General features: G+C 32.7%; 1 long non-coding RNA gene across 2 annotated transcripts in view; it reads right to left on the reverse strand.

The window, feature by feature from the left end:
* Positions 1-3245: 3245 nt before the first annotated feature.
* Positions 3246-12427, reverse strand: part of LOC307106947 — a 172070-nt gene continuing 162888 nt past the window's right edge. Inside the window, exons 2-3 of one of the 2 annotated variants that reach the window (XR_013814162.1) lie at positions 8947-9013; positions 3246-3527 (exon numbers count right to left, since the gene is read on the reverse strand). This is a non-coding gene — a long non-coding RNA (uncharacterized lncRNA). Of the gene's footprint in view, positions 3528-6094; positions 6413-8946; positions 9014-12427 lie in introns of those variants that run through there. The other variant, XR_013814163.1, reaches the window with a different exon arrangement.

Here is a 12427-nt window from a genome sequence, read left to right on the forward strand (position 1 = left end):
GTTAAGACAGCATTCCATGTTCAGACATAACTCTTTTGTTCTGCTTAACTATTAAAGTATAACAAACTGTCTTAAAATGCAGGCACTTGAAAAGCATTTTATAATTATTCAGAATTTTTCTGAATCAAGAATTCAGGAAGATCTTAGCTGGTCATTTCTGTTTCTGAGTAACTCATTTTTGTTTCAATTAAGTTTGTGAATGAAACAGAATAGTGTGGAGAATTTGAAGTATCTGGGAGATAGTTTTCCCTCACTTTACCTTATTGTTGTCTCAGGCCTATCATAATCTTGCATATTTCTATTCAATGTTGTACTGCAACATGAAAATAAAAGAAATATAAGTACTATGAAAAGTGAATGGCAAAATGCTATTTATTTGCAGATAACATGATCATATATGTCTATAAAATTCAGTGAATGTACAAAAAATCCCAAACACACCAGAAAGTCAGTATTTGGAAATTATATTACTGAAATGTCAATTGTCCCCTCAACTTATCTATAGACTTATGCAATAAATAAAAATTCTAGGAGGCATGCTTTAGAGAGCAACAGCTGCTACTAAAGTTGATAATAGTAAAAGTCAAAGAATATGTAGGAGCTTAGACAATTCTGAAAAAGATAAATAAGGTTTGAGGTCTTATATTATCTGATTTTAAAGTCTTACTATAAAGTTGTAAAATCATAATGTGATATAATGTAGACAATAACAGAAGATATTGTCAAAAAACAGAAACCCACATACACATGATCAATTGATTTTCAATATAATTATAAAAATAATATTAATTAAAAATTATCAAAATAATTTTTAACAAATAATATAGTAGCAACTAGATGCCAATACTAAAAAGGAAAAAAAGGAAAAAGAATATTAGTGTTACCTCACACTGTACATAAAACTGAAATGGATCATATATGCCTCTGTAAAAGTATAAAATTTCTTTAAGAAAACATAGAAGATATTCACAGACAGGCAAAGATTTCTTAGGCAAGTCACAAAGTACACTAACTGTACTAGAAAAATACATAAAACATAAAGTAATATAGCTCAATAAAAGAGTGACTTTAATCCAACAAATATAAAAAGATAAATAATTATGTCTTAAGAGAGATTCATCCCCAGAATGAAAATTTGGCTTAACATTCTATCAATTTAATTATCCATACTAATAAGAGAAAGCACCCCAATCACATCTCAAACAATGCAGGGGGAAATTATTTATTACATTTAACACCAATTGATTTTAAAAAATCATCAGTAAACTAGAATAGAAGAAAACTTTCTCAATATAAGATGCATACAAAACAGTACTTAGTGGTAAAAGACTGAACATTTTCTTGTCAAGATTTGAGCAAGTTAATGATGACTAAAAGATAACCTCAAACTGGTCCAAAATGTAGTCCTGATCAAGGCTGCTGTGCCTAATTTAGCATCTTGGTTAGAGGAGACTAATGTATACTCAGGTACTCGATATAGATCTATTGCTCCGGTAAATGTGTCCTTTTCTAAATCAGTCAGAAAATCAGATACCTTCAAATGGAATGACACAGATATACATTTGTAGTTTTGCCCAGAGCTATGATAATTCTCATTCCCTTTGTCATAATATAGTAAATAAAGGTCTGGATAGCATATTACCCATTATATCTACCAGACCATGTTCATGCTAATTAGATGGGATGAGCAAGAAGGGTTAGGAAAATATACATAGGTAAAAGTTAATCAAGAATGGTTATAAGCTTTATTCATAGTAGCTAAAAACTGAAACAACCCACGTGTATACCAAAATAGTTAAAAAAAAAATTCAATGGAATTATTCTCAGCAATAAAGAAGAATAAGTTACAGATACACATGTGAATGAATATCAAATAAAACAAGATAATTGAAAAAAGCCAGACAGAAAAGAGTACATAGTATATTATTCAGTTTATATGATGTTGTAGAACAAGCAAAGCTATTAGCAGTAAATGAAACCAGAACTGTGTTTGCTTGGGGATGGGAAGTAACATTAGGGATATTGCTAATGAAAATGTTCTGTACTTAAGACAGATGTTTGGGTTATATTAGTGTATGAAATTCTGAGTACTCATGCAACTTTACACTTAACATATGTACCTTTCACTTTGTGTAAATTAAACATACCTCATTAAAATTGCCATCACAACTGTTACTTTCTAGACTAATATGTCAAACGCAGTATAACTATAAATTTCTTCAGAGTGAGATAGGAAATGTATAATAATTAATTCTTCCTCCTTCACATAGCATATTACAATATTGACATTTTAAAATAAACTTTTTAAAGAAGAATGATTCTTTCAAAAGTAAATATAGCATGGGAACAATTCACCTTAATAAGATTGAAATACTATTTATTTTTTTTAGTATAGGTAAGTAATTGCCTTGCCAAAAATTTTCATAGTTCTATTTTAATGTCCCTGGAGGCCCCCTTTCACTTTAAAATGTCTAATTGGGGTAATAAATAAAATAACATTTTTCAATGTACTATAATTTGCAGAGGCACTTCAGTAAAATTCACACACTCTCACAATCAATACGTTTAAAGGCTAATTGATGACTTCTCACCAATAGTTGGTAGACAAACAATGCCGCCCCTCCTGCCCTCATTTAAAATAAATTTTGGCCAAAATTTGTGAGCAAGAGAAAATAGTCATTACAGTTTTCTTTTTCTCTCTGTTTTTTTTTTTAATGAAATATTTGTGAATTCCAAAAATATCTTTAGCCCTTTAGTGTCTGTTCATTCTTTGAAAGTTTGTTTCTCCTTCCTCTTTAGGGTTTCCATTTTGACAAACTTTTCTCATTTCCCTTTTCAGAGCTCATCTCATATTCCACTCTTTATTTAGTAAAAACTTGGGAAAATAAGAAAAAAAAATTGTATTGCAAAGGAAATGCTGTTTTGAAATCACTCACTGGAGTAGAAGCTGCAACATATTTAACATCTAACAAGTGTTTAAATACAAACAGAATGAAGAGTAGAATATTTCAAAATGATATTTCCATCACTTTTATTCATATCATTTATGTCAGTGCTGACTACATCTTTTTGAATGTCATGTGACAGAGAGTTTAGATACATTAGGGATTGACAAAACATTTAACAAGAATATTTAATTAATGCATTATTTAGGAAAATAGACATCTTGATACCCATATGAAAGTTTAATGGATTTTAAAAAAATTGCTATCACAGTAATAAAAAAACCTCCACTATGTTTCCCAAAAGATGCAAGTTTAAATCTAGAAGGTTACTTTTAAAAATAGTTTGGGATACACAATTTCATTATTTTATGCTAGGTTATTTTGCTTTTAAAGTGCAGATTTTACATCAATTTGGTGACACAAAGAAAAATATCTTATTCACAAAAGATTCTAGCTCAACAACAGCATGGAATATCACGTAAATGTCTATGTGTAAGTTGGTCAGGAGTCAAGCCTACATTTCTGTGTTATTAAAACAATATGTCCAATTGAGTAATTCAGTCCTTTGGGTTATTCTGTATTCTATATAAAAGACAAAAAATGGGAGTTATTATGAGTATATCTTTAATGAACAATTACATAGAAAAAACATGAATTCCTTAAACTAATAGATTATTGGATAGGAAACACAGTTTTTCAAAAGAATGTATTTGATGTACATCATGATTTCATGATTGTTAGTTTGTCCATTGTAGTGAAACCTCTATGTATGGAAGTTTATAAGCTCATGTGTTGAATATCAGCTTCTCAACATTAATTTGATCAAATGACTATAATGGAGAACTAACAGAAAATATAGTGTTAATGGTAGCCATAAAAATGATTGGTTTCCAATCCTCTGGAATTTATGAGTGTGCTCTGTATGTAATGTGAAAGAGAGTGCACGAACCCTAATGGCATACATAACTAGAAGCCAGGAGCTCTGCCAAGTGTACACAGTCTTTAGGAAGATGCCTCTTGTCTGCCCACTCGAGGAATAAACATAACTTGAATTAAGCATTTCCCTTGTGGTAGTACAAGACAATGGCATTGATTAAGAATCACTATGTAATTTAAATTAAAAAAATTAAATCAAGATAAATATAAAATAAAGTAAGACAAGATACTGTAGTAATGTAGGAAATAAAATAATTACACGAGTCTGAGAGGAATGATAAAGCCTTCACAGAAATTTTAGTGATATCTACCTTAGTATTTTATTTCTAAAGAGGATGCATAAGTTAAAGTATCTTTTATTGAATAACTAAGTAAATTAATTGATAAACTGAGCAGGTATTCAGATATGGACTTGTCACCCTGGAAGTGTGTAGAGTGATATTATAAAGGCAATCTAGCAGTTATCACCAAGGTGAGGAAAAAAGAACAGAAAAAGGTGTTTGAAAAACATTTTCAAAGTACTATAAAAAATTAAAGCCAGGAACTGCAGTCCATTCTCCTGCTACTAACCATGCAGCAGAATGAGAATGCAGAATACACATTATATGGCAAGTGAGTTAAACTCAGATAAAATCTTAGTATTTATATCTATCTAGTGGGAAAATTTGAATCAGGTCATCTCTGAGTTTTCTTTTTGCTTTAAAAACATTTGGCATACAGGCAACATATTTAGACTTGGATGGAAGCCATGGTTCTTTTTTTTTTTTATTGTTGACAGTATTATAGATGGCCCCCATTTTCCCCTCCTTTGCCGTCCTCTATCCATCCCTTGCCCCACCCCAGGCCTTCCCCACACTATGGTCTGCAGCCATGGGTCTGTAAAGAGAAAAGAAGCAGTAGAGAAGGCAATACCTATTCATTTGTTATAGGCAACACTAGTGTTAGAATTATAAACTATACAGTTTATAATTTGTTGAAATGCCTAGCATGGAGAAATTTCATTAAGAAAGTCACAATTTGGTGTAATCTTTTAGGCAATTTTGTGGAAATATAAAAGAGGATTCACAATTCACATTGGTTAGCATTTAAAAATAATTATAGAGAACCCTTCATACTATGGCGGGGCGGGGTGGGGTGGGGGGAGGCATGAAAAACCAAACTGTTCAAGTTGAATGAAACATCTTCGAAAGTGTAGAAATAAGCTACTTTTGTTGACTAGAGAATACAGAGTAAAGATGAAAAGATGAGTAAATAGATGTAAAAAATACAGAAAGACAACCTCTAATTGAGAGGAAATTAAAGTATCATAAGCTTCTGTGAAGTTACCCTAAAATTTTATATTCCAACATTTGAAACATCATTCACACATACAAAAAAAAATCTTTTGGAATTTATCTCTAGCCATTCAATAGTCACACCAAATTGGCAGGAAAGGAAGACAATTCCATGTGTAAGTTCTGAATATTTTTCTCTCTTAATAAACAAGACTACTAGAGAATACTACAGCAATTTTTAAAGCTTCTCTGCAAAGTTCATATATAACTCTTAATTTATTTCACCATCATCACAAACCTATTATGCATTTAACTACCTTACATTAAGATTGCATTTACATAATGCAATCTTATAATATGTTGGCTCCCTCCTCCCATCCCCATGTAGTGAATAGATGAGTCAATAAAATGATTTCTTTCAGAAAAGAAATGTCTTCTTCTGAAACAAACAGACATATACATATTTGATCATGAAAAATAGATCTCTGTGGAAAATGAGAAGGAATTTATTAGACTAAATATTGTTAATAATATATGATCAAGAATTGGGGAATATAGTGAAAATTTAACAAACAAGGAAGTCTAGCAATGTGGTAAACCTGAATCCAAATAGAAAACATGTCAAATTCCCTCATAATCATAGGATCAAAGATAATTATTAGACAAATATCTTCTACTCATTTTACATAGTTTTGGTAACATACTTCCTTTCACCTGCTCCTCTTACTACTTTAAAGGATTCCAGCAGTGAAAGTGCCATAGCTGCAGTATGTAAGAGTAAGAAAGGAGTGATAGAGGTGAAGGACAATAAACATACTGAGAAATGGACATTCAGTTGAAAGAGACCATTAAGTTTATCAAGAAACTCATAAAGAGGGCAAGGATGCCTTTTTTTTTTTTTAATAGATTGGGTGTGTATTCATTTTCTATTTCTATGTAACGATTTACCAAATTTAGAGGCTTAAATAATCACAAATGTATTCTTTCTCAGTTTCTGCATGTCAACAACTTGGCACAGCATGGCAGTTCTGCTTATGGTCTTACAAGGCTAAATGCAATGTGTCGGCTAGGGCTGCTATCTCTTTTGAGGCATGGGTTTCTCGTCAAAGCTCATTCAGGTCATTGGCAGAAATTCAGTTACTTGGGATTATAGGACTGATGTCACCGGTTTCTTGTTGTCTATTGACTGGAGGCCATTCTCAACCCCTAACGTCTTCCTCTTGTTGCTTTGAATCTCTGACTTCCTCTTTATCTGACCTGTATAATGAGATGCAAAAGGCTCAAGTAATTAATTACTCGGACCACCCAGATATTCTCCCTTTCTTAACTGTGTCACATAGCATGACCTAATCATAGAGTGAAATCTCATCATGTTCACTGGTCCGGCTTGCATGAAAGAAGATGGGATTATACAGGACATGTATAAGGGAAGGGAGTTGGGAGACATTTTAGAATCCTCCTCTCACAAAAGTTCAACTCCAATTTTGCTTTGATTTTATGTGCCTAGATGACCCCCAGAAGTTGCAATATTTAGAATTATCGAGGCACTGAGAACTCTGTTATATAGAAGAAAATAAATGTACCTAATTTTTTCTACTATATTTCCATCATGGTTCAAATATTTTGGTTCTTGATTTTATTTTTAACATATTCTTTAATAGCTCTAAACTGAGATTTACTTTCAAAATTAATATGTTACATATCATGGTTTTAAAAGCACACAATTTTAAAAGAAACATTTATCTATTACTTTTAAAAAATAATCCTAAATTTCTCTAGATAAACAGGCAAGAGCGAATACATATCTTTAAATTTTCACAAAGTAGAAGAGTGACACAAACTTATGATAGAGAATTGGAGTTTCAGAAGAACCCTGATCCTATAAAATACGCTCAAGAGCAGAATCAGTAAACTATCTTTTTGTAAAGTACACATAATGAATATTTTAGGCCTGGAAAGTCCAGAGGAAAAATTAAGGATATTAAGTAAAGACATGTAAAAAGACAGAAATGTTTCTACACTTTTTTTTAATTGATAAAATTATAAATTTTATGTGTGAACACTGAAATTTGAATTTTATATATATTTTTTATGTTCCACATTTCGCCTACCCCCACCCCTTATCATTTAAGAGGCAAGAACCATTTGTAGTACATTAGCTAATAAGATAGGCTAAATTTAATTTGTGAGCACTAGTTTAATGAATGCTCCCTTATGGAAGTCACTCTTGCCCCTATCAATAGCTAAATCCTTTTATTTTCTTCACTGTCCTAAGGACCCTCTGTGTGTGTGTGTGTGTGTATACACACATCCTATCTAATAAAGAGGGAATATGCTAATTGACTGTCACACCCTCACAAAGATGGTGGCACCCACAGCCAATAAGGAGGGAATATGCTAATTGACTGTCATGCCCTCAAAGATGGCAGTATACACAGCCACAAAATGGTGGCGCCCAGTTTCCTAGCCCCCCAGCTGCCCAGGGCCAGCCCAAGGCACAGGCAAGCCTCAGATGGCAGCTGCCCAGACGATGCCCAAGGTGTAGGCAAGCCTCAGATGGCGGCTGCCCAGCCACCCAGGGCCAGCCCAAGGCACAGGCAAGCCTCAGATGGTGGCTGCCCAGCCACACAGGGCCGCCCGAGTCTCAGGTAACCAGGGCGAACCAAGGGCGGCACTGCTGGCAGTGGCAGCAGCAGAGGTGTGATGGGGGCATCACCTTCCCCTGATTTCCAGGTCGCCTCCTGCCCCTGAGGGCTCCTGGACTGTGAAAGGGGGCAGGCCGGGCTGAGGAAACCCCCTCCAGTGCATGAATTTTCATGCACCGGCCTCTAGTATATATATAAATATAGATAGATAGATCTATATATATATATATACACATATATATCTATATCTATCTATATATATATATATATATAATTTTAGATAAATTTTATTTTATTGTTTCTGTTAACCACCCTTTAAACTCATGAACTCTTCTATTTAATTCCATAGGCATGACCCCATAGAAGTTCATATAATTAGTTATAGACAAAGGGAAATCCCTATATATGTAGGTAAAATGCACGCTACATGATTTTCAGGTTCCTAAGGGACTTGGTTCTATCCTCTTTTACAATTAAATTTGTTATACTAAGCAACATTAATAATGGCATCTAATGTTTATGGTGTTCTTACTCTGTGTCTTTTCTACAATCAATGTATAAAGTTTTGTGAAAAAAATAACTGCATTTTGCAGGCATTTTTTTATTACTAGTTATTGTACTTTTAACAGTAGTGCTCTGTGGTCTACAAAGGCAGAAAGTAGATGGCTGGTATTTGTACAATATACATTTGGGATTATTAGGGACAGTATGTGCTTAAGAAGTTTTTGATAGTCTAGCTAACCTACAACACTCAAGTCATTTTTGTGCTCTTAGAAAAATTGTACAAGGTAATTTATTCACAAATTGCTGCCTGTTCTACAAAAATAAAAATGTTTTTAAAGTTCCGATTCAATAATGATTTTAAGAGATTAAATTATGGTGTATTTACTTTGAAACCATATGAGTAGTTAAATGCCCTTCTTGGAAAGTAACCGATGGTTAATAGAAGTTTCTAATATTAAAAACAGATTAAAGCCAGACTTTTATTCTTAATGTTTTCCAAAACAGTATTTATGATTGCTTTTTTGTGAACTGGTACTTCATAATTACTTTAAAATAGCATTTTATAGGTTTCTAGCAAGCTTCTTGAGAAAATGTTTTAACCTTTTGGCCCAAGAAAAGTTTTCTAGCTTGAAAATGCCTTACCTTTTTCCTTCACTTGCCAGTGGAAAACTCAGCTCTTTTCTTTTTAACTGAATGGAACAAAAGATTCCTAAAAGATAAGGAAATATATAATCAAAACAAAAGTCAGTTTATGATTATCACCTCAGCCCTGGGGAAAAACTGAAGAACTTTCAAGAGAATGAATCCCCAGAATGAGGGAGTTCCCAAATATCCTTGAATTTGATAAATCCGGAGGAGCACCTCTTCGGAGTAGAATGTTGAAAGGGATGGCAGGGTCGTATGGAGGTTACAAGTCAACATCTAAGAAAACTAAAATGACCAATACTCACTCTTAGAGAAATCTTCTTTACTGGGTATGAATACATAGAATCTCTTCTAAGTTTAAAAAATTATTGAAGTAGCTTGTATTTTACAGGTTTGTCATAGAGGAAAAAAATAGAACAGAAATTGAGTTGGAAATCAAGGTAATGTAGGTCCTTAGTTCTGTAGTTCTGAATAAGTAAGCCTAAGGTAGAAGTCTTCAGTGAAGTAATTACTAATTACCCAGAATATCTTGACCAAATAGATTTTCAAGTTCTAATTGTCTCTAGGAATGCTGAATAAGTGTCAGGCTACAGGATAATAATTTTACTTTCTGCCCCACATCAGATAAATGATTCAGTTGTATTGGGAGGAATAATTGCACCAAGACAAGTGTTCCTAAATACTGAAAATTTAAAATGATCCCAAAGCCCTGGTCCTGATGAGTCCATTCAGTTAAAGAGTACTGTATTCTTTTTAAGTTTGAAAAACAGTCACAGTACTTAAAAGAGAAGCTGAAGTGATGACTCCATGAGACTTAGTTATATCAGTTTTTTATAAAATCTCTTGAATATTTAAAATTATTCATTATTAAAAGTGTTTTGATAAAATATGAAAACTCCCTGTTTAGTTTTATAGTAAACCACTGAGACTTAAAAATTACTTGTATTTGTAAAAGATTTTCAGTAAGTGATTTAACATTATTGTGTAGCAGTCTAGAAGCCAAAAATAATGGTGCAATAGCACTGAAAAGTATCTAATAAAAATATCCACTATTTCCATGTGCATGATAGTTATTATAAAGTGATTTTTTCTCCTAATTTTCTGAAAAATGCAAATGATTTAAATCAGTATTCTATATTTATTTAAATCATATAAATACTCATATCCCCATTTCCCATAGAAGACTAAAGTATTTAACTTACCATTTAATTTATTTTATTGTAGCAAGCTGTTAACCTTTTTAATTGTTCATATTCATAACATATCTGGTATGCTAAATTGATATATTAGATTAAAGATCCACAAATTAACCCTTTGCACTCGCTTGCTTTTTTCTCGATTCCTTTATTTTAATGCTAACCATGTCGTCACAGTCGACATCCGAGTGCAAAAGGTTAAAGCTTGAAGACCACATCCAGCTATGCTTTGCTTTTATAAATAAAGTTTTATTGGAATCTACTCATTCTTTTATTATTATCCATGGATACCTTCTCCTTATAATGGTGGAGTTCAGTAGCTATTATATGGCCCACAAAGGTCTGAAATATGTAATATCTTGTCCATTACAGAAAAAGTTTCCTGACCCTTCATTATTATAGATCATCAAAGCTATTTCAAAATAAGCATGCCTATTAGTTAAAGTATTGATAATGAAAAACAAATAGAAACACAATTTTAAATAAAACTTCTTATTTATCATGTGATGCTCAAAGACTGCCTAACCAAAGAGAACATTTTGTAGCACCTTCATAATATTAACAAACTGCTGTCTTAGGTACAATAAGCAGCTGATTTATTGAAAGTGACTTATGTAGTCAATATCTGGAATGAAACAGCTAGTTTCATCTTGTCCAATTTTCACATTACTCTTCATTTTCCCTGAGAACTACATAGCTGAAACACTTTCAGTGAGGCACATTCTTGCAAAATGATCAGTTATATGTCACCAGGAAGAAATGCATTTTCCGTGCTTTACTACAGCCATCTGCATCCTTCATTTTCTTCTAATCCAGCCACTGGAGTCCTAATGATCGGAGCCATTTCACGAGTTGCCATCAATTACAGCAAGTAGCTCATTCAGAAGTGAAAGATGAGTTCCATTCTCTGTTACTTAGAGGTCAGTGATCATTTCCCCACCTCTTCCCAGCGAACAAATCGTACAGTAACTTTCACAGGCTCCCTTCATTTTTCTCAAGTCTGTTGCTTTATTTTTTGTAGACCTTGGTTATAATAATGTCATATATTTGATGCTGGCAGCCCTAAAAGACAAGGTTGACCCAATCATTTTCCTTGAGTCCATCATGAAAAATTCAATCACATCTGATTCTGATTCCCAGGAAATTTAAAAGAATAGCTCTTACTAAGATGGCATTCAAAAACATTTGAGAACAAATAAAATTGGTAAATTTTATATAAAAATGATTATGAAAGAGGAATCATTTTTCATCTGTAAACTTTATTATTTTCTGTATATACAGTCTGTTTGAAATATGCAGTATAGATTTTATATTTGTGCAAAAAATAGCACAGTATTTGAAGTACTGCCTACACATGCTCTCTAAAGTATCTTTAATAATTAGGAATACAATTCAATTTCCATATTCTGTTTGATGGCAAAAGAATGTATGACTAATACATGCACATAAAAACCTGCACACAAATGTTAGATCAACTTTATACATAATCTGTAAAAACTGGAAGCAACCAAGATACCTATCCATAAGTAAATGAATAAACAAACTGTGGTATAGCTATGCAATGGCATATTATTCAGCAATTTTAAAAAATGAGCAAGTCAGGAAAAGACATGAAAGAATATTAAATACATATAATTATGTGAAGGAGTCTATCAGAAATGACTACATCCTACAACATTTCAGTTATATGACATTCTGGAAAAGGCAAAACTAAATAGATGGTAAAACAACCAGTGGTTGACCAGTTATCACATGGAGGGGTAGATGATTAAATAGGTGAAGCACAGGGGATTTTAGGGTGGTGATGTTATTCTGCACGATACTGTTTTTGGTGAAACTTTTTAGTAAATAGAGCTGGAACATATCCACATGTAAAAAAATGAATGTAGACACACACCACACACACTTCACTAAAATTAATTCAATATGGGTCAAAGACATACAAGTAAAATAGAAAACTATAAAATTGCTAGAAGATAACATAGGAGAAAACCTAGTTGATGTTGGGTCTGATGATGACTTTTTAGAAACAGTACCAAGAGCAGAATCCATAAAAAATGGATAAACTGGATTTTAAAACGTCTGTTCTGCAAAAGACACTGTCAAGAAAATGAGAAAGCAAGACACAGACTGGAAGAAAATATTGCAAACGACACATAGGATAAAGGACCATTATCCAAAATATACAAAGAACTCTTAAAACCCACTGGTAAGGAAGCAAAAATCCAATTATAAATAAGCCAAAGGTCTTGACCGACTCATCACTTAAAGAAGATATACAG

Source organism: Cnephaeus nilssonii (genome assembly GCF_951640355.1).
Source record: "Cnephaeus nilssonii genome assembly, chromosome: 2".
In the NCBI taxonomy this organism is placed as follows: Eukaryota; Metazoa; Chordata; class Mammalia; order Chiroptera; family Vespertilionidae; genus Cnephaeus; species Cnephaeus nilssonii.